The sequence below is a fragment of the Haliotis rubra genome, unplaced genomic scaffold (genome assembly GCF_003918875.1).
Source record: "Haliotis rubra isolate DU_JTF1 unplaced genomic scaffold, ASM391887v1 Scf163, whole genome shotgun sequence".
Classification (NCBI taxonomy): Eukaryota; Metazoa; Mollusca; class Gastropoda; order Lepetellida; family Haliotidae; genus Haliotis; species Haliotis rubra.
This window is the reverse complement of record NW_025765592.1, coordinates 47,567-68,536: the sequence shown is the minus strand read 5'-3', so window position 1 is coordinate 68,536 and position 20,970 is coordinate 47,567. Positions and strand designations below refer to the sequence as shown.

General features: G+C 41.1%; 2 long non-coding RNA genes across 2 annotated transcripts; one reads left to right on the top strand and one right to left on the bottom strand.

Annotated features, from left to right (window-relative positions):
• Nucleotides 1-2,168: 2,168 nt before the first annotated feature.
• On the bottom strand, nt 2,169-6,169 carry LOC124271735. The gene is made up of 4 exons (XR_006897117.1): nt 6,103-6,169; nt 5,182-5,230; nt 3,737-3,859; nt 2,169-2,224 (listed from the first exon to the last, which is right to left on the bottom strand). It is a non-coding gene; the product is annotated as an uncharacterized LOC124271735 (long non-coding RNA).
• A 573-nt stretch (nt 6,170-6,742) lies between these two features.
• LOC124271734 lies at nt 6,743-8,411 on the top strand. The gene is made up of 3 exons (XR_006897116.1): nt 6,743-6,820; nt 8,021-8,107; nt 8,332-8,411. It is a non-coding gene; the product is annotated as an uncharacterized LOC124271734 (long non-coding RNA).
• Nucleotides 8,412-20,970: the final 12,559 nt, after the last annotated feature.

Genomic DNA, 20,970 nt, shown 5'->3' with positions numbered 1-20,970 from the left:
GAGTGGGGTACCTATCTCCCCTGGATGTAGGTATCAGTAGTGAGTGCGGTACCCATCTCACAAGGATGTAGGTGTCAGTAGTGAGTGGGGTACACATCTCCCCTGGATGTAGCTGTCAGTAGTGAGTGTTGTTCCTATCTCCCCTAGATGTAGGTGTCAGTAGTGAATGGGGTACACATCTCCCCTGGATGTAGGTGTCACTAGTGAGTAGGGTACCCATCTCCCCAATATGTAGGTGTCAGTAGTGAGTGGGGTACCCATCTCCCTGGATGTAGGTGTCAGTAGTGAGTGGGGTACCCATCTCCCCTGGATGTAGGTGTCAGTAGTGAGTGTTGCTTCTACCTCCCCTGGATGCAGGTGCCAGTAGTGAGTGGGGTACCCATCTCCCCTGGATGTAAGTGTCAGTAGTGAGTGGGATACCCATCTCCCCTGGATGTAGGTGTCAGTAGTGACGGGGATACCCATCTCCCCCGGATGTAAGTGTCAGTAGTGAGTGGGGTACCTATCTCCCCTGGATGTAGGTATCAGTAGTGCGTGCGGTACCCATCTCCCCTGGATGTAGGTATCAGTAGTGAGTGCGGTACACATCTCCCCTGGATGTAGGTGTCAGTAGTGAGTGGGGTATGCATCTTCCCTGGATGTAAGTGTCAGTAGTGAGTGGGATACCCATCTCCCCTGGATGTAGGTGTCAGTAGTGAGTAGGGTACCCATCTCCCTCGAATGTAAGTGTCAGTAGTGAATGGGTTACCCATCTCCCCTGGATGTAGGTATCAGGAGTGAGTGTTGTTCCTATCTCCCCTTGATGTAGGTGTCAGTAGTTAGTTGGGTACACATCTCCCCTGGATGTAAGTGTCAGTAGTGAGTTGGTTTCCCATCTCCCCAATATGTAAGTGTCAGTAGTGAGTGTTGTTCCTATCTCCCCTGGATGTAGGTGTCAGTAGTGAGTTGGGTACACATCTGCCCTGGATGTAAGTGTCAGTAGTGAGTTGGTTACCCATCTCCCCAATATGTAAGTGTCAGTAGTGAGTGTTGTTCCTATCTCCCCCGGATGTAGGTATCAGTAGTGAGTTGGGTACCCATCTCCCCAATATGTAGGTATCAGTAGTGAGTGTTGTTCCTATCTCCCCCGGATGTAGGTATCAGTAATGAGTGGGGAGTTAGCATCTTGGACATACTCTGGAAACATGGCACCACACCGAAAATGTTCGAAAAGTTGTTTCAAAAAGGGAAATATGCCTTGGAACTTTGCTGAAAAACAAACCCAGGGAAAAGCAAAGTAGATTTAAAATGCCCCAGACTGTCAGGTTGACCCCTGAGCTACATAAGAAAGTGACCAGTGCAGGGGTGACTGGAGTCCAGCCAGTACAAACACTCACCAATCTGCCATACCGCCTGTTAAGGCCGAGGATGAGAAACACCCATCAGGAGGATGATTGTTCACTGAAAACAAAAAGTGACAGGTAAGATGACTATAATCTACTAATTCATGTCACCCAAGCTTTGAAATACTTGCAGGTAACAAAAAGTCCTCATTGTTAAATTATTTAGGTGGCCAAACTTGCCTCATTAAAAGAATTTATCTTTAAACAAGGTGACATAAGACATTTTCAATTTTATTCACATTTTTCAGTGATTAAGTGAAGTAAGTGGCCAAATTCAGACTCATGAATGAGTGTTTTTCAAAACCAATTAAAAAAAACAGTGTTTTAATACCATAATGAAGGGATAAACTGGGATAGAAATAGAAAATACAGCAAGGGAGATAATTCACAAATGTCGAACACAACAACATATTGTAAAAATCATTTAGAAGTTTCCCAAGTTGTCAGCGGGGTTTATTTTAAATCTGCAGGGCTGCTGCTGATGTGTATCATCTGTTCCACGTTGGGGACACAGAGAAACTGTTCAATGAGGCATTTCGTGAGCATGCCACCACATCGACAAACTGTGAGGGGGACCTGGTTATGGATATAGAGCATGAACAGCAGTGGGGCCTCAACTGGACAGAGAGACTGAAATGTACCAACTGTGGCTACCTGTCTAGCATCATCATGAGCTCTCTACAAGGAGGTAGAAGTAGCTGCGGCAAAGAAGGGACGCCGCTCCTCCACTGCTAACACTGGACTCAGATAGGCCTGTCGAAATGTCCCATGGGGTGTGAGAGTTTCGTGTCCTCTGCATGAGTGCAGATATTCCACCCCATCCAGTTCAGGCATGCAGAAAGCTGCAAACAGAGTTTGTGATAATATTAAATCTCAAAATGTGAAGGATATGAGGGCCAGGAGGGTGGAAATGAGGGAAATAAATAAATGCAGGGGAACAAATTTAAATAATGTTAGCATGTCTACAGATGGCATGTACAACAACCCACTTTGTTCAGGTGTTGGGAAAACCCCTTTTCAGCCAGCCACTCAAGTTACCTATGTAGCCACTGAGAATGAGACTTGTGACCACCAAACAGGGCTCCAGATAACTTTTGGGGGTGCGAGTGTACTTACACATCATATTGCAAGTGAAGGTGTACTGAGAATTTTGAAGGAGTACTGGCATGTTTTTGTGTGACCGAGTTGATGTGGTTTGTCTGGACGATTCATCGCTCACTATTTCCAACCATGTGTTTGTATTTGAAGACGCGTGAGAAATAACTGGCGACCGTGTGATGTGAAATGTCAGGTCCGACTGGATATAAATAGGAACAGTGTAGATTTAGCCAATCGAAAAATAGTGGATTTATATCGTTGCATGGCAACGCATAAAGGGATTCCTACTGTGGGGTTTCCTTATGTGTCAAATCGTGTTTCGCAAAAGAAACTGAACAAGTATTTATCGAAATAGATTTCCATTTGCCGACGACGCACGCGAAATTAAATGTTAGGCGTATGAAGGTAATTATGTGCGTACTACGATGCGCTTGAAATCTTATATTATGTGCGGTTTAGGCGTCCATTACGCATGTACGCGCCCCTTATCTGTAGCCCTGACCAAAGATTGGCTCTACAAACAAAATCAAAACTTTGTTCAAAGCACAGTTTAGTTGACAACATTTCTTGTGTAAACAATCCAGACTGCACTGCTGATTTGCACATGTCAGAATCAATAGGGAATGAAAAACAGTTAGCTTCAGAGTGTTTCAGGGACTTAAAGAAAGACCAAATTGATGTAGAATTTTTGACAACAGATGCTGATAGTGCAGCTTACACAGCTCTCACTGAAATGTATGAAGCAGGGGAGATGGATGTTTGTCCGCAAACCTTTCTCGATACAAGGCACCTATCAGCCAGTCATAGAAAATTCATAAAAAATTCTAAATTTGTTGTGGACATGATGCCTGCTAGAACTAAACAAGATAAACAGAATTTGGCAAATACATTTTCTTTAGACTGTGCATCCAGATGTGCAGCTGAGTTTTCAGCTGCTTACTCAAGTCATGCCGGTGACTTGCCAAGGTTGAAGAAACCTCTGTCATATACCTCTGATGCTATTGCTTACTGTTACATGGGAGATCACACTAAATGCAGAAAGCAGTCACTTGTGTGCAAGGGGGGAAGCAAAATTGGTTATTACACAGTAAATATTTGGATAAAAACTTCAAAATTACTTACAATAAAATTCATTTTCAAAATTTGAGAAAATGCACTGACTTTCGTCTCGGCCCTAAAATAATAGACAAGACCCAATTCAACCTGAACAGTCAAAAAGTGTGAAGCTACAAACAAGGCACTGCGCAGGTCATTACCTTGTGATACAACCTTTACTCGGAACTTCCATGGCAGAGCTCACAGTGCTGTGCATAGTGTTAACTTTAAAAGTCCAGCAAAATCACTCTTGACGCTGAGACATGGGCTCGGGTGTGCTGTCACTGCAAAAAGTAAAATTGATAATGAAATCAGCAAAAGCCACAATAAAGTACTTAAAGCTAAAACATACAAGAAATAAAAAATAAGTAAGGACTGCCGTGCTAAGAAAAAGTTAGAATTATTCAAACTCCATCATTGCCAAAAAAAATCAATATTCAAAAGACATGTTATTGAAAAGAAATACTGCATATTTGAGACATCAACACCAAAGAGGGGATCATCCACACACAAAACAGGCCCCAAACAAAAAAAACTAAAAACATAATGTATATGCTTACATTAAACAGTAGGGTTTATGACTCTTGGTGCACAAGCCCTGTTGTCGACAGTGAATTCTTTCCATATTGTGTTAGTTCGTGGGTCTCGACAGTCAAATGGTCAGTGTTTACAGAAGAAGTGTTGTGACAGAGATGGCTCACTTCATTTTTTTGCCAGAGCTGTCAGTTTTAACCAAATCATCTGGTAAACATTTATTTGCTATGCATAGGGCTATTCTGTGGGCTTTTGTTCGGTCCCTGCCTTGACTGACCGATACGAAAAGAAGCACCGCCCATAGCCCTGCTTATCTCGGCTGCCCAACCAGTCCCTGCAACCAAATTTATCACTTGGGTCACTCATTTTCCTTTCAAAATTCCCTCTACATTTGTCCCAAAACGTTTCCATGGCAGTAGATCCACATGGAAAGCCATAAATTATGAACTGCTGAAATATGCACTTACCCTACAGGTTACACGACACCAAATGTTTTCCCATAGACTTCTATAGTAGCCTTATATTTTTTATAAAATTATCCAGGCTATCAACAGCCATTCCATGTACACATGGGTACACTCTGGCCTTTAAACTACAATGAAACACAATATCTGGCCAACTTGTCCGGCTTGTTTTGCGAGCACAGGAAGCGGAACACATCAACCCCAGTTCCGCACCAAGTGTCACCTACTGGAAAATATCTGTACACACAATAAGTATAAGTCATGGTGATGAAAATCACAGCACTGAATACTTAAAATTGTGGTCAGTTTTAATTACTGGTTGGATATGCTTTTAAAAAACATAAACACCTTACACTATTTCATCCAATCACAGCTGTCACATGTCTCTATCTCTTCACTTGTTTACATACGGTCCGGCTCAGTGAGCAAGCAATTCTCATTTAGTGTAGTATAACCTTTATGCAATATGTCAACAATCAAGGGAAATAACTCTGCACCCTAATATTTCAAATTACCCCCACCCACCCTTATCCATTGGCTTGAATACCCCCCACACAACCATGTATTGTTTCTCTTACAGACACTCAGCACATTATTATCACACCCACCTCCATTCCATATAACATGTGATTCCACTTTGACACAGGCCTGGGTATCCTTAAACAAAACCACAATACAAAAACCTTAATCCACGAAGCATGCTAAGGGTCATCTGTTCACCAGCTGTGAAGGCACCAAGCACATTGGGTACAAAATTTCATAATGGCTGTATATACACTAGTTGCTTCACCTGATTTAAATGGCGACAAGTACTGAAAATTAACCTTGTTTAACATGGCAAGACATATACTTTCCAGCCACCTGCATTATAGGGGACTAAAATACTAGCCACAAGAGAAAGTGCACATACTAAATCAAAATATATATTTGAACTGCCTCTGTACACAAATACCGATGTAACCAGTCATTAGTGACTTTAATTCAACAAATTTCATGACATCAGTGGCTTCGGCATGAGCATATGCAATAAGTTTGTGCATCATGATAAACTGCGGGAATGTCAAAAACTAATTTCAAGTCAAAAAGCTTAATTAATTAAGTCTTATGTTTGATCATTCAAAAATTTCAGCAGTTAATAAACCCCACATCATGCCACTATTCATGACTGCACAATAACACGAGGCTACTGGGATGGCCCGTGGGGTAATGTCTCAATGTCAGGAGGCTGTGAAACACCATGTCAGCACTGTTGAGACGTTATAGGAAGACTAATGAAGTTGCCAACCACATCATGCACCATGTCTGTGTCAAAAGGCCGAGCATGGACATATGTATACAACTTACCTATCTATATATGGCACAGGTTCCAGACATCGATGACCAGTATTCATTGTGTCATGCAATACATGTGCCCTGTCACCTAGCTACCTTAGTTAGTCACTAGGTTGAGTACAAAGAGTTAACACACCTAAACTCACCAATAGTTTAACCCATGCACATGCAATACATGTGCCCTGTCACACAGTTACCCAGGTTAGTGCTGAAGAGTTCTCACTGGTTCAAAGTCAAGGTTGGATGGCACTGGGTGGCTGACTGCCTGGGGACTGCATTTGTGCATCTCTAAGCTTTGTGTCCAACTGTTTTAGATCAGGCAGGACCTGAAACAAGTGTAAAGCAAATATTATCTTGTCCTACATGGGGTAACATTGCACAGCTGCATTTGTTTCAAACAGGGACAGATATCCTTCAACCCTGCACCGATTTGCCTGAACTCTCAATCCCAATTGTACATTATTATACTCAAACTACACATCAGAATTAACCATTAACCCAGTGAATCACCTACCCACCCAGCCAATGAGAGAGTCACCTACCTAACCAGCCAAGGTGTGGGTCACCTGCCCATGAGTTACCTGAATGAGTTACCTAGCTAGTCACTGCCTAGCCAGTCCTGTCATCCAGGCAGCTTGCATGTGAGTCACCTAGCCAGCCAGGTACCCATGCAGCAACCCAGATAGCATTCCGACGTTGACCCAACGTTGGCAATGGTTGGCAACGTCGCGGTCGGATTTCATACCTTGGTCGGACGTTGGCCCAACATCGGGGAAGCCTCGCGGATATTTCATTAAAGGGACGCTACTCCAAACTGTTAGCTTTTCCCAGAGGGCGCTCACATTCTTCGAGCAGATGACGCGACATGATCACAAGCTTGGACATCGGAGTACAGGTTTCCTCGAATATATAGCGGTAACTGTTTCATTTTGTGTTTTTATTATGTTAACTCTACCACCGAAAAACAGTCATGGTTCATTCAGAAATACCAACGTGAATGATTATTTACTTGAAATTAAATGACCACATCGCGGTTCTCGGCTAAGGAAATTCATGACTGAAACCCAATAAGTACAGGTATGTGATCACACTGGTGGCTTTGAAAATGCAGCATTCCAGCATCAAAAGAAAATCGAGCTTGTCAATATCAATTGGTTCGCTGTGATCGAGTGCATATAAATTTAAAGTTACAAGTCGTCGAAAGTGACCCTCGCCTGCTTTCGCTGTATTGCCCGGAGATCATGAGTCGATCCATCCACCTACATGACCACCGAATGATCCCCGTGATGTGGCATTTGTTATATGATGGTTGATTGTGGCAACAGTAAAAATATTACAGTTACAGTACCAATCATCCATACACTTCGTCGAGCGGAGCTTCACTGGTGTAAGCGAATCGCGAGTTCAGTTTTCGATCACTGTCTGAAGCGTGTACAGACTCGTGCGGTTATATTCGGACACTTCACGTAATTTCTATAGGCTAACATGTTATTTCAGTGCAGCATAAATAATTTTCATGAAGGGATCTTTGTAAAATTTGACACCAAGACAGGCAAATGTGAAATACACGCTTTGGCTCTGCCCACATAATTTTAGTTCAATTTTCCAACCACTATTTAAATAATTGTTGCCAATGCCATTCGATAAATAAGCAGCAGAAATTATGTGATCGTAGGTAAGATTATTCCTCACGAATGTGCAAAATTTGACCAGCATCTTACCAAAATTAAATCAATGAAAATTATTTATGCTAAACTGAATTAACACGTATGTCTATGGAAACAAAATCGCTTCAGTATGCAAACATATATACATGTAGTTGATACGACTGCATTGTTTTTTCGACTTTTCTGATATCAGCAAAGCTATGCTATTTTACAAATTTCCCCAACATCTGAATAACTACAAAACATTTTTTATTTTGCATTTATTCTATACTTGAGTTACCAGTTTTAATAGAATGTAAGATACAATAGAAAGGTAAATTCACTACTTTACAGTAATCACCATATCTACTTAAACTGACACCAGTTACATCATTCTTTTCAGAAATGGGGTTAATCTAGATCTATATTGGTTAAAGTAAGAAAGTCATAGCTTGTGGTTTCTGTGCAGGTGATGTTTACAGCTTGTGGCAGCATATTCACGTGAAGTACAGAACATGAAGGAGTGGTGATTCCAACTGATGTACCCATACAAAAGGTATGTATAATGCAAAAAAATGGAAACATCTTCCAGAATGAAAATATCTAAATAAAAACTTAATTTTAAAACTTGATATATCCAAATCATTTAAGTATTTTTATAATGTGATTCAGTGACACCAGGTATCCATTGATGTTTTAAAAAGTAGCCAATGTTTGTTTACATCAATAATAGATGTCTTGTGAAGTCATTAGATGTTTATGTCATTTATTTTTATTCAGAGGCCAAGGCACAAGCACAGACCTTGTATACAGATGAAGATCTCCTGTGATTATTTCTTTCTCCTCCTCATCTGATAACTGAAAATATAAGGATACCCTGCCACTCAGTCCAAGTCCTGACTTGTAATTTAAGAAATAAATTAAGATCATCTCAACCAGACTTATCTTTTGTTCATTGTGTTGCTGTCATCATCAAACTTTTAACTGATAAAGAAAATGGATTGTGGGGCATCAGATGCAGAGACTATTTTGCTGCTCTCACTCTTGCCCTTGGTGTTAAATGTCTGGGGTAGGGCCAAGAAAAATTTAATGTTTCAAATCATTGAGTTTGGATTTTTTTCCAGGGCATGTTGCTTAATGGTTATCTATTTAAAAATCAACTATTTTTTTAATATCGTTTATGATATATATAGACTTGAAAGTTGTTTTGAAATATGCATAATATTTTAACTAATTGTATTCAGAAACAATTAAAACTTTTCTTGAGCCTACATAAAGCTGTCCAGTGGTGTCCAGCAAAGATAGAGAGAGTGAATTCAACTTGAAGAATGTATTGCTTGCGATGTGATAGTATTGCGAGATTTGTACAAACATTTCAGGGTAGGTAAGAGATATTGAGGAATGAAACAGACGTTGATCCAACATTGGGCCAACGTTTGTTTGCCAATGTTGGGCCAACGTTGAACCAACGTTGGGCAACGTTTCTTTGCCAACGTTGGCCCAACGTTGGTCCGACGGTCACGCCTACGTTGGGCCAACGTTGGTGTCCAACGTTGGGCCAACGTAAGTGGTGACGTTGGGCCAACGTTGGGCCAACGTCAGAATGCTATCTGGGAAGTGGATCAGTATTCTTGGTCCAGAGCTGTTTGATAAGAGAAAGGGTCTTACGGATAATGATAAGGGTTGGATAACCTAGCCTTACCTGATATAATCCTCACCCTCACATCCCCGGCAGCGAAACCTGTAAAAATGTACCACGAGATAGGATACTCACGAAAACAGGTGACAGGGCGAAACACATGTCACCCGCAACTATCGACACCGTCGGGTACCAAAATACACGAACAGACAATTGATAGAAAATCACAACTCGAGTCCATACAGCACAATGTCCAAGTTTATATATACAGCAAGAACTGTGATTACCACTAATCAAAAATACGTCTTCTCTTGTGAGCTCACTTCTCACGAAGACAACAGTGCCATATCAGCCTGTCAGCTCATCATTCTGCAACTCAGGAACCGGTGTTAAACATTCTTATCAATCTAAATCGTTAGACTATGATGGTACATTACCTAATGCACAAACTGCATCGGTCTCTCTTGCCTGACACTTGGTATTTGTCGCACATGACCGATCATCATTGGGCAAGAAATCTCCAAAATCTTCTTGCATGGTGGCCATTTTTATTCGCACACTGCATCATCCGCTTGGTGTCGCTGCACTTGATCGTCCAAAGCTGGGTCCCGTCTCTCATATTGCAATATACGATAATACAGCGCACTGTGGTAGCCGAGAACCAACAAAGTTCCAGTCTGTCCTAGCAATAAATGGGAACCAGTCTAAGAGATTCGCAGATTTCTACAGATTTTGACCCCAAAATGCCCTCTGTTAGAATTGTGAATAATTGCATTTAAACACTTTTAAAACTCTGGTAAAATCATCGTAAGTGTTTTGGTATATTTCCTCCTTGAATTTATTCAGGAATATTCTGAAAACATAACGCATTTCACCTATAACCGTTGATATTAAACGCCATTGGTGAAGAATGTCTGGAGGAAATATACGACTGTACATATAAAGGACGATATAAGTGCTGTACTGCGCCTGTGCTCAATGACGCTTCTGTTAGATCCTGTTCGTCATCGAAACCATTTGCTGAAATTGTTTCTCACATATATGTATGTGTGTGCGTGCGCGCGCGCGCGCGTACTCAGAGAGAGAAAAAGAGAGAGTGGGTGAGTTTAGTTTTACGCCGCACTCAGCAATATTCCAGCAATATTGCGGTGGTCTGTAAATAATCCAGTCTATACTAGATAATCAAGTGATCAACAGCATGAGCATCGATCTGCTCCCTCCTTTGTGCTTGTAATCACAACTATAGTACGTCAACTCATCAATTGTATAAACTCAACTCTAATCACAATCAATCACTCTGTACATCAACCTCCTCTGCTGTAATCACTTATCTAATATCCAATGTACATCAACCTTGTTAATTGTATATACTCACTATACAGCTATGTATATATTCTCCTTGCTTCAGTTGTTGTATAACTTGCTTGATAACGGTGTTAGTACCTACACCGAAACGTCGCACTCATTGCAATAAAGAAGTTGACTTAAAGAAATCAGTTTTCCTTCATCTTCACAACTTCTAAAATGCCTCTCAAAGAAATTAGCTGTGAATTATTTTTTGTTTTATCGTGTTCATTGTAGGTAAGAGAAGAAGCCAGAAATGTCGATAATTACCTTGTTCTGTGTGATTTTGCGTCAGTCATGGCGTCATGCTGCACAGAAACATTGACAATTTCGTGTAAACATATCTCATTACTGTATTGCATCTAGTTATCATTTGCTATTTCTTGCTACGACACCCTTTCCATGCATATTTTAAAGTATTGAGCAAATGCATATGCTACGAATAGACGAATGGATGTCTGTAAATTTGAGAAAATGCTACACACGTGTAAAGTGCGAATTTGTCTTTGTTTACATTTCAAACAAATGTTGTCATTCGAACACAGTTCGTTTTCTCACCCAGTATCTTTCCTTTCAATTCATATCCACAGTTGGTATTGGTCACAAAGACCAGTTGTAATTTGATTCTAAAATGTATGAGGAAATCAGATACCAAATACCGCAGTGAATCGCCATTTCGTAATAAGTCAAAAATGGCGACATTTATGATGAAGCCTTTTTTGAGAGGTCATGTTCAGTACTTTAATTTAAGATAACAGTGGATGGTATCACGAAACAGGAAATGTCCCGCAGAATTCGAAACTGTGAAGTGTATTTGAATGCTTGATTTTTAAAAAGTGAGGGTTGAAGAGGAAGGACATGTGTGTCCTTGTGTCATCGGGGTTAAATATTATGATATTTTTTGCCTACTGTCAGCTTAATACAGAATTGCACCGCTTCCGTGGTGTAGTGGTTAGAGCGTCCGCCCGGAGAGTGGAAGGTCGCTGGTTCGATCCCTGACCGTGTCATACCAAAAGACGTTAAAAGATGGCACTGGTTGGTCCCTGCCTGGCGCTCGGCATTAATGGGTACAACAAGGACTGGTCGGCTCGGAGTCAGTATAATGCGTCTGAGTGGGGTATTCATGTTTCACTGTGACATGGTATCTCAGTGGGCTAGCACTATAAAAACCAGCTAGTCTGGGCTAGTACAAGCACCACTGCCTATGAACCCCCGCACCCCCTAAATTATCCCGCCTAATCTTACAATTTGGAGACTCAAAGCAGTGGTTCATGGTAACCCTACATTTTGATCAGGGTGAATACGATCACCCTGAAAAAAATTCCGATGGCCGTCCAAAACCAGCGTACCCCCTTAACGAATTACCCCCAAAATTTCGACTGAACCTAACCTGTGAGATACAACGGCGTGGAGTGCCATCGTAGGCAAAGCCCGCGTTGATGGCGACCACCTTGAACTGACAAGTGAAGGCTTGGAACCTGGCGGCGATCTGCTGTAGGTTCTTGTCAGTTGTCCACGCGTTCACCCTGGCTTTGTAGTCTTCGAAGAGGTCACGCTACGTGGTGAGGCCATCTTCGTTGGAGGTGTATAGGTGTGCAAATCTGGACAAGAAGGGACAGAGGCAGGCGCTTTCCCTTGGCTGGACCGAGAGACCCCGACGAAATTACCCTGCTCGTGGCATTGTTGCTGTTCTCCGAACGAAGTTAAAGAGTGGAATGAAACGCAGCCGCATTCTCCATCTTATATAGTCGAGCCAGTGCGCATGTCTAGGTGTCTTCTGATTGGTTGATACAGTCATGACAACCTTCACGGAATCAAGTTACAGCGCTTGTTCTTAATTCCAGAAACATTGTTTCACCCCTGCCCACATTGGTCAGTGTATATCTGTCTCACTGACACACACCGGGTGTCTTCATACAGGAGAGCTCAGACACCCTCACCAACACCCTTCCCCCGTGATGCTCGTCAATGTTGAGTTGTCACCAGTCTTTGACAGTTCAGTATAAAAATGTTAGTCTGTCCATTCATACGTAATCCTATTTTCATCACACTAAGGAATGTGAGAGTCATCAATTGTGTACATAACTACATTTTAGAATTATGCTTAAACATTATGGGGGAAGGGGGTGTTATTGAAATTGTACATGGCATTCAAAGGGGGGTGCACTTACGTTGCACATACATTTTTATATATATTTTTTTGGGGAGGGGGTGGTGTCATTCACATTGTACATACTTCTCCATAACAATCATCATCATCCCCTAGCAATAAATTATGAACGGTCCCTAAACATGGCACATTAAAACACACAGAGAAAATACGCCTGTGTATGAGAACACACCACAATCCTGGCCTCGTGATAACTGTGTTATGCCAGGGGGGATTGGTAAACTGACCAGAAAGCACTGTATATAACTCATGGAAACGAATAAGGGAACACATGAAAGTACAAGTGTTCCTATATTTGTTTCCAGAATTTCACCCACAGTGCAATACAAAGCTTGTGAAGAAGCCTGGAAAAGAATTAAAGGAACAGTTCAAATCTCTATATTCCATTACTGAAGAGGCCACAGGCCTATAGTACAAAATATAAAAACAATAATGGCATACAATCACAATGTTTGCAAACGTTATTTTCTTTGTTCAAAAGCATGGTGGATATACATACCAAGTATACGAACATAAGTTGTATTATTAGAGTTCATTATCAAATTAAATTTCAACATGGTAGGATGTGAATAGTAATATTGTGGTAGACATTTTGTCCTTAATTCAGCATAGTAAGGACATACCAGCAAAAAGTGGAATTCATCTTCAATTACATTTAGTGCACAAAATTTGCACAATCTGTTATCTCTTGGAATATTATAATATCTGCCCTTCTCGATCATAAGATCATGTGAAGAGCATCTAAATCTGGATAATGAAACGTGGAATTTTCTAAGATTGATATCGTGTAGGTATTGCTCTGTATGGAAAAAAGATTTAAAAGTACTGTAAAAAGTGGATTTGGGCGACTGTATTAAAGATGAGTTCCAGGTCTGAATGTACGTATCTTTTAATCTTTGCGATAAAGCATTATAAAATGACTTCGGGCAGGTAATCTTTTGTGACAAAAATACATCACTAAAACCACAATGATTTAGTAAATTTCTAACATTCGTTACCCAATTTGATTTACCGTTGGTGTCAAACAAATACATCATGTTATAACATTTCTTAGGAAATCTTGATGCAGGCATATTCAAGAGCTTTACCCAGTATTTGATAACTTTTATAACTAAAGGAACAGTTGTACTTCCATGTGTTCCCTTATTCGTTTCCATGAGTCTATATAGGGAATATTTGCTACACTGGATCTGAACATTTACTTGGTAATGGTCATGTATGTTTACACGCTGTGCATGAGATTGTCTGTATATTATTTGACGCCACATTTTTCAATATTCGAGCTCTATGATGGCACCCTGTAAATAATCCAGTCAATATACTCGTACTTTGCCTTTTATAGCAATGATAGATTGTTGGGTGCCTATGTTCCCCCCTGGAATCCCTAAGGGTGTGTCTCACCAGAGGTCTGATACCAACACACCTAATGTACCTGTAAACTAATATTAAGTCAACCATACAGACCCTGAAACACATATATCCAATACAGACCATGCAAGTCTAGAATATGTGGCAAGTATAGAATACCACAGTTTCAGGAAAAATGTAAAACTGTTTACGCCCCTGGGCTCAATTGTATTATATTCAGGAAGCAACACACGGATTTAACATCACTGTATCACATGTACATGGCAGCTATAAAGATAAGGTCTGCAAAAATATGAAAGGTTTATTTGGGCTGTCGTAGAATTTCCAGATTTGAGCACACCCTCATCAGTGAGTGAGTGAGTGAGTGAGTGTTAGCAATGTTATAGGCGGTGCTCAGAACCTTGTTCAAACAATTCAGTCGCTGATAGAGCTAGTAAGTGTTTTTCGCCAGAATCAACGATAATGTAGTTTCTGGGGTCTGTCTGGAGGTCGTCCATTACATATAAAAGAACATCAAATCACACTACAGTGAAACCTGCCAACACCTGCTCCTGTCTAATCTGGCACACTGTCAAAACCGGCATAAAGTTTTGGTCCCGCCATTTCACAACGATATTATTATCATTAAAACATTTTCCTCAATGCCTTTGACATTTGTGTGAAGACATGTTCAGGATTCGAGCTACACAATGATGCTGTAACATATAAGGTGGTATTTGGTATTCGGGAGAAGGGGGGGATGACACCTTCACCTATAAATCTGCAAAGATATAGAACTTGTCAGATATTACTCTGGGGTATAAAAGTGTTCCGTCAGTCACAACCACACTGACAGAGTCTGTCATACACACCCTGAAACAGAAATACCCAGTGCAGCCCATGCAAGTCTACAAGATGTGGCAAGCCCAGATTTTCACAGTTTCTGACAAGGAAAAACATCCCTAGGCTCCTTTTATTTTACTTTATGAATATGATTTAGAAACTGTTATTCTTTTCTGTAAATATGTACTTTTCTGACACTAGATGTTAGGTGTCTGTTTCCGCCACTATGCACTACCTGGTCGGGGTATTGCATCCGTAAACATATGTAAGCTACGGGTTGTTTGAACAACACTTGCTCTCCCTGACCCTGCCTCCCTGACCCTGCCTCCCTGACCCTGCCTGCCTGACCCTGCCTCCCTGACACTGCCTGCCTGACACTGCCTGCCTGACCCTGCCTGCCTGACCCTGCCTGCCTGACCCTGCCTGCCTGCCCTGCCTGCCTGACACTGCCTGCCTGACCCTGCCTGCCTGACCCTGCCTGCCTGACCATTCCTCCCTGACCATGCCTCCCTGACCATGCCTCCCTGACCCTGCCTGCCTGACCCTGCCTGCCTGACCATGCCTCCTTGACCATGCCTCCCTGACCCTGCCTCCCTGACCCTGCCTCCCTGACCATGCCTGCCTGACCATGCCTGCCTGACCCTGCCTGCCTGACACTTTGACACCTTGCGTGACACTGCCCACATCCCTGACACTATTCTGATTAATGTTTCCAGGGAGATCAATAGATCATCTTGTGCTCACTTGGAAGATTACTTGATGAAGTAACAGTACTGATCACGTGTTTCTGTAAGTTCAGTCTAACTATCATCAGAATCATTTATTTCTTCTGTAGTTTCTCAACTTTATCATCAAATTCTTATTTGATTTTTTTGTCTAAATGGTCAAGTGTAGTAATGTGATTATCCGTTTGCATTGTGATCTGTATAGACTGGGCCACCCATGTCTCCAGACACAGACCAGATACAGCACAAAGAGCAACAAAGCTCTGTGGCTCACCTGAAGTTTTAATGGTTTAGTTGGAAACACCTTCAATTGGCCAGGGTATAGAGCCAGACCAGCTATGACACTCCACTGCTGTTGTATGTCATGGGGAATGGTAAAGTGGTAGAGGGAATTTCTTTTATTTATGAGTGTTGTCGAGCTTCTGCTGCAGAAACACTGCACATACACAGTAGAATGTTTTGGAAAGAGCACCAACTGTATTTTGCCCTTCATAAAAGTGTAAAAATATATTTTTACTCCCGAAACTTCTGGTACTTGTTTCTTCTTCCAACTTGACAGCAAAAATGTTACATCTGTACTGCTTGGTCGTTCATCAGTTTTACCAGGTGTCCAAGAACACCTGGTGTCTCAGGGCACCATAGTCATCTAAGAAGTGCATCAAACTTACGCTGCAGGTTGGGTCTGTTTAAACTGAGGGGTTTACTCCAGTAATGCAATATGGTTGTGCTGCCATATTTCTGGAATACTGCTTACTGACAGACAGACAGACAGACAGACAGACAGATTAAGATGTCTGTCAGGTTCACTATAAATTCTTGCAAGTGGCTTATGTTGCTGTCTGTTGTGTCTCATCAATGGCCAAAGGGGAGACAATTTCAAAACTTTGGTGGAAGAGTTTGCTCCCTTGATGAGCTGTCAGTGAGTGATTCTCAGGGTGCTGGTATAGACTTTTAAAGGCCAGGTTAGTGTTCTGCCAAGACAGCGGCCTTGCAGGATCAGTGTTGATTGGCATATAGTATTAACAACCGGTAGGATATTAGATATAGATGAGTCTTTGTCATATATGATGTTTTTTACAACTTTATATACTGCTGGATGTTTCTATTTCAACCACAGAAAAAGTGATCGACTTTGCTTCTTTTATCACAGGAAACGGTTGTTTGTTTCATACTGTTTCTGTTTAGATTTCTGTTTAATTTCAGAACAGAACCTTGAAGAGACATGGTAATGGCAGTGATCACCTACATGATGTTGAGGCTGAATAGAAGACATGGGGTGTTGCTGCTGCTGTCCAGCATGTCCAGTTTTCATTTTCATATTTCCAATGAAGGGTATTTTTGTCCACACTTGGAAGAACACAGCAAGAGTAGAGTTACATCACAGGGTGCACTCTTTCACTCACTATATCAATCACTTGATTGTCTGGTCCAGACTTGATTATGTAAGTTCTGAACTAGAATATAACCAGGGTTAGGTTAGATACACTGTCAGGTAGATCACAGTAAGGGTAGAGTTACATCACAGGGTGCAGTCTTTCACTCACTATATCAATCACTTGATTGTCTGGTCCAGACTTGATTATGTAAGTTCTGAACTAGAATATAACCAGGGTTAGGGTTAGATACACTGTCAGGTAGATCACAGTAAGGGTAGAGTTACATCACAGGGTGCGGTCTTTCACTTACTATATCAATCACTTGATTGTCTGGTCCAGACTTGATTATGTAAGTTCTGAACTAGAATATAACCAGGGTTAGGGTTAGATACACTGTCAGGTAGATCACAGTAAGGGTAGAGTTACATCACAGGGTGCAGTCTTTCACTCACTATATCAATCACTTGATTGTCTGGTCCAGACTTGATTATGTAAGTTCTGAACTAGAATATAACCAGGGTTAAGGTTAGATACACTGTCAGGTAGATCACAGTAAGGGTAGAGTTACATCACAGGGTGCAGTCTTTCACTCACTATATCAATCACTTGATTGTCTGGTCCAGACTTGATTATGTAAGTTCTGAACTAGAATATAACCAGGGTTAGGGTTAGATACACTGTCAGGTAGATCACAGTAAGGGTAGAGTTACATCACAGGGTGCGGTCTTTCACTTACTATATCAATCACTTGATTGTCTGGTCCAGACTTGATTATGTAAGTTCTGAACTAGAATATAACCAGGGTTAGGGTTAGATACACTGTCAGGTAGATCACAGTAAGGGTAGAGTTACATCACAGGGTGCAGTCTTTCACTCACTATATTTATCACTTGATTGTCTGATCCAGACTTGATTATGTAAGTTCTGAACTAGACTATAACCAGGGTTAGGGTTAGATACACTGTCAGGTAGATCACAGTAAGGGTAGAGTTACATCACAGGGTGCGGCCTTTCACTCACTATATTTATCACTTGATTGTCTGGTCCAGACTTGATTATGTACGTTCTGAACTAGAATATAACCAGGGTTAGGGTTAGATACACTGTCAGGTAGATCACAGTAAGGGTATAGTTACATCACAGGGTGCGGCCTTTCACTCACTATATTTATCACTTGATTGTCTTATCCACACTTGATTATGTATTTATGATTGCAAGAAACCAAACGTTAATAATTTCACACATAAGTTGTGAGTGATGCTTAATATCATGTTTACCTGCATGTCTGATTGAGTAATATACAGAAAAGATGGTTCACTCAAAACACTCAAGACAGAAAGTTCAACCACTATTCAGTTACCTTGAAACTTATTTTCATTTCATACAGAATACAATAACAATATTTGCCAGTTTGTCTGCATGATTGTTAGTTTTCTGCACTCAGCAATAGTTCCAGCTGTGTGATGATAGTTAGCAAATAAATGAGTCAAGACCAGACAATTCAGTGATCGAAATCATGCGGTAATCCAAAATAATCAAGACATAATGCCACGCCTTAAACACTGAAACAGGGGAATATATCGTATCTGCTGTAGGGGTAGAGTTCTCAACAACGGAAATTATGTAGATAAGTAGATATTGGTGCAATTTTAGTTCAGAAATAAAAGCATTACGATATTTGTTTGCTGGCGTTTATGGGCCGTTGTAACATTAATCCCTTGGGGTGGCACAATAAACTTTGTGACAGGTGCCAAACTTTGGAATATGGCTTTAAACACGTATTCCCCCAGTGTATTTACTCCTTAAGTCCCTCGGATTACACAGGAAATTACACGTATTTCTTCCGCTAACCAGCAGTGACGGGCTGTCTGTTTTATTTGTAAACAAATATTTGGGGAAAATATGGCAACACTGAAATTACCGTGGACACCAGTTTGTATCATAAGTTCTTGTTTACCCATTGCCTATTGCGACAAAAACAAATATAATATTGTGCCAATGTTCGAAGTGTGAAATGAGGTGCCAAACTTCATATCACCTCACTGTAGCCTCCTCGCTGGTTCTCAAGTATGGCGCTGGTCACGTGACTTGGTACATCGAACGTTCAACGTAATATAATTCTTTCTCAGTATCCAGCTCCTTTAAACAATCACTCCGTGTCTATTTTAATACGTGGAGATTAGGAGAAAAATTATGGCAGTTCTTCAACTCCAAATTTTATAACACACTAACACACACTGGGCAGAAAACGTCCTCTAAAATTTACCAATTTTCAGGCAGACGTTGTCTGAAATTTGGTCACAAACTGTGACGCTCGTAACCGGCCACCGGACCAAGGTCAGAGTTCAAGTACAAAGTTCATGACGTCATCATCGCCTGTTCTGACGTCACGGGGTTCCAGTTTGCCGAAGGCTCTTTTGATTATTCTGGCGCAGTGATGAGGCCGTGCCAAAGTCTATATTGTAAGCTTGGTCTCTCGTAGCGTCCCAAATTGTTATTAACTATTTATTTACAATTAGTCACTGCATTAAGCCTCGTCACTTTCTGGAATACTCCCACTTAATGTGAGACAAAGTCCCAGCTAGCCTAATATTTTAATATCTCTCATGCGTCAATAATTTTATGAACAAAAGCCTTTCCTGAAAGAGCTAGCTAGATAGAGTAAGATATTTTCACCCGGAAAACAAGTTTGATTTTTGTTAAACCTAACGATCTCAGCAATTAATGACTGTGTTGTATGGAGGCCCATGTAACTGTAAGGGGAGAAAAGGATTGCCCAGTTCTCTTTATATTTCAGTGTAGTAAATTGCATATTTTGTGGGTTCTGCTGTAGGGTTTATGAGCCAGTCACTGGTTTTACGCCGCCTTTAACAATATTCCAGCAGGGCACACCAGAAATGAGGATTCGAACCTGGGTATTCAGCGTGACAAGCGAACGCTTTAACCACTAGGCTAGGCTACTCGGCCCGCTGTCTGTCTGTATGTGTTCGTCAGTCCGCGTGCGTGCGAACTGATGGATATAACAAACTGATGGATGTAATGAGCTGATGGATATAACGAACTGACGGATATAACGAACTGACGGTTATACCGAACTGATGGATATAACGAACTGATGGATGTAACGAACTGATGGATGTAACAAACTGATGGATGTAACGAACTGATGGATGTAACGAACTGATGGATATAACGAACTGATGGATATAACGAACTGACGGTTATACCGAACTGATGGATGTAACGAACTGATGGATGTAACAAACTGATGGATGTAACAAACTGATGGATGTAACGAACTGATGGATATAACGATCTGATGGAAATAACGAACTGATGGAAATAACGAACTGATGGATGTAACGATCTGATGGAAATAACGAACTGATGGAAATAATGAACTGATGGATAAACGAACTGATGGATGTAACGAACTGATGGAAATAACGAACTGATGGATGTAACGAACTGATTGAAATAATGAACTGATGGATGTCACGAACTCATGGAAATAACGTACTGATGGAAATAACGTACTGATGGACGTAACGAGCTGATGGATATAATGAACTGATGGATGTAACGAACTGATGGATGTAACGAACTAATGGAAATAACGAACTGATGGATGTAACGAACTGATGGAAATAACGAACTGATGGATGTAACGAATAAAGCTTTGGTCTAGGTCACTTGGTGTTCATCTTAGATATAATGAACTCAAATTAATAAACGCCTTCGAATTAGCATTAACCACAGTTTAATGCATTTCCTTTATTTCCAATGTTGAGGTACCAAGTGTTTGTTTCAATGACCCGCAACAGATTTCTCCCTTCGGTAAGGTCGTTTTTTTGTCTGGCAATAGAAGTTGACAGATGTATCCATGTTTGCTATTACAAGATGCCGACAGTCACTCCATGCCAATCACTGATAACCGCATTTTGACACATTTTCCATGACGCCCCCATCTAAAAC